Consider the following 3,101-nt stretch of genomic DNA (forward strand, 5'->3'; position numbering starts at 1 on the left):
GCTTTTACTAGATTTTAAATGTCTTAACGGTCTTGGGGCATATTATCTGATCTGCTTTTATTATATCAGCCCTGGAGGTCCCTGAGGTCCTCTTGCAGTAGTCTGTTAACTGTTTCTATGTCAAGACCAGAACGGAAACAGGACCCACTCACGTAACGTTTCTCACAGTTTTATTGGGAAGAAGGGAAAGGAGCGCACACACGATCCGGGGATCGCTGGTCGCGGGGAGTAGGTTGCTCAGACGCGGAAGTGGGACTTCCTTGGCGAGCAATGGCGGTGTCGGGAACGGAAAAAACGGGTCAGTAACCGGGGTGGAGGAGCAAAAACGTGATCGGAATCAAAAACTAATTGTTATTCGGGGCGTTAGAACAGACGTGGTCGAGATCAAAACAGGTCATAATTTGGGACGGGAAAGCAGACGTGGTCTAGCTGAACAGATCGCAATGGGAGACTAACAGGAGCAAAAAAACAGGACAGGCGAAAAAGGGCTTATCGTGTAAAAAACAGATTCAAATGGGACCGAACAGGACCGAGGTTACATACTGACCGGGAGCCAATCCGTCAAAAAGCTGCAGCTGGCGCCACACAGACGGGGCCATTTGGGCGCCATGGCAACCGCGACATCCTTGAGTGAGGACCAAAACTTATGGTGAGGCAGCATTCAGCCACTTCGATCCTCGCTTATGGAACGGTCTGTGTGAGGACCCTTGATATTTTTAAGACGAGGCTCAAAAAATACTTTTTTAATTGATCACTTTATTTAGTTTGATTTGTTTTACTTGTACCCTTTAACTCTAATATATTGTACTCATTATTTTTCCTTTTTTTTGTTAGTTCTGTAGTTGTCTTTTTATTAATTTCAGTGTTTCCACATGTGAGGGGGCTCCCGCACTGGTAGGGTGTCGTTTGATGGCTGTAAATCCTTGCTGAGGCCATCTGCTGGAATCTTTATCAGTGCGGTTGAGCTTCCCCTAGGTCCCTTTACGCAAATGGTTTTGCTATTCCTTGCCATAATGTATTTAATGTCAGGACCAGAACGGAGACAGGACCCACTTGCGTTGTGTTTCTCACAAGTTTTATTGGAAGAAAGAGAAAGGGTTGCGCCCACTATCCGGTGATTGCTGGAGGTAAACAGGTCGCTCCGAAGGCGGAAGTGGATCTTCTGTGGCGAGCCGTGTCGGGAACGGAAAAATGGGACAGGAGAGCAAAAACATGGTCGGAGTCGTAAGCGAGTCAGAAGCCAGGAAAGGAGCATGGACGTGGTCGGGGACAAAAAGAGGTCGAAAGCCGGGACGGGAGAGCAGATGTGGTCAGGATCAAAAATGCGTCGAGGACGGGGTAACAGACAGGAGCAAAAAACAGGTGGGAGTCAGGGTTGAAAAAGGCTTGCCCAGTGTTAACTGAGGTTCGTAGACGGACTGACAAAAGGGGACAGATAAGAGTGGGTTTAAATAGGGACAGGGAGCCAATCAGACTCCGAGGCAGTTGGCGCCAAAGGAGCGGGCACAGGTGAATCACATCGGTAATCATAACATGTAATTTATTATTTCATTTCTATCTAAATTTTGTTTGCACTATTCCACTTTTTAGAGCGATGCCCAACTATCAAAGTCTTTGTCTGAAGCCCACCTCCTCAAAATACTAAATTTTATAGAGGCTTTTAACTAAGACAAGAAAGTTTGATCACATGAGCCCGATTTTAAGCTAACCTGCATTGGCTCCCGGTTAGCTTAAGATGTGATTTTAAGGTTCTGTTGGTATTTTACAAAATCATGCGTGGACTTGCTCCCTCATATCTTTCAGATTTAATATCCACCAATGTTTGGGTCTGGAGCCTTCGCTCTGAAAATGCTGGTATACTGGTGATCCCAAGAGCCAAGAAGAGATCTGCAAGTTTGAGAGCGTTCTCCATTCGGGCCCCGGTGCTGTGGAATGCTCTTCCCTCTGAGATTCGATTTGCAACCTCAGTGGAACTGTTTAAATCTAGACTTAAAACACACTTCTATTCTATAACATATGAATAACCTATAATTTATGTTGACAATATCTGTGTATTATTTGTTATTGCAACATCCATTGCAGCCTGGTCATCCTGGAATGGGGATTTCCTCAAGGTTTCTTCATTTTCCTCATGCTGAGGTTTTTGAGTTTTTCCTTGCCATCATGTAGGTTTTAGATCAGGGGATGGTGTAATAATAGTCTGTAGTTTGCAATAATCTGTGGTCTGTGCAGCCCTTTGAGACTCCTTGTGATTAAGGGTGTCACAGATAAACATGACTTGACTTAAAGAAATACAGTACGAGTTCCAACGTAAAATGTTACACTTGAAATTGCATCAAAAGAATGACAATATCATATTGATGTAATTCCTGTTTGGATTAGATTAATCATAAATTTGTTCAGTTTATATTCTTCGGCAGTACAAAGGATATTTCATGGGATGCCAGTTACCGTAAATTTCGGACTATAAGCCGCTACTTTTTTCCCAAATGTTCAGCCCTGCGGCTTATTCAGTGAAGCGGCCAATTTATGTAATTTTTCTAACAGGCCACCAGCGGCGCTGGAGTATAAAAGGTAAGATTAACACCAGTAGAATATGTGCGCCAAGAAAGACTGCAACCACTAAGTTTATGCATACATTGTCTGTTAAGTAAAGGTACGTTCCCATAATGAGGAAGACGCCCTTGATGGCGATAGTTATGAGGAGGAAGTTGAGGACGATCAACCGTGAATTTCACAATTGCGGGAAGCTTTTTTTTTGACAGGCACGTTTGATGCATTGCGAGCGTGATCCTACTAGCGTGTTGGTACCTTTCAAAGGCACGGTTTGGGATGAAAGTTATATTATTATTGTTAAAGCTTTGAAAACTCTCTCGGTCTACCGTCTTTCTTCGTAAATATGTGTAACCATGTATAATATGTATTTGCAACTGTATATTTTTGTAATGTATTTATTTTAGAGATTTATTCTGTTATGTGTTCTACGGGCGAATCAAAAAGAAGGGGCGGAGCAAACGCGGGCTGATGGGAAGTGGGGTAAAGCTGAGTTATCGGTAGATTTGTCTGTTGTTGCAGCGGACAATTGTGGACATATATTTTTC

The sequence above is a fragment of the Urocampus carinirostris genome, chromosome 2, assembly GCF_059441175.1.
Source record: "Urocampus carinirostris isolate Australia breed hairy pipefish chromosome 2, RoL_Ucar_1.0, whole genome shotgun sequence".
Lineage (NCBI taxonomy): Eukaryota > Metazoa > Chordata > Actinopteri > Syngnathiformes > Syngnathidae > Urocampus > Urocampus carinirostris.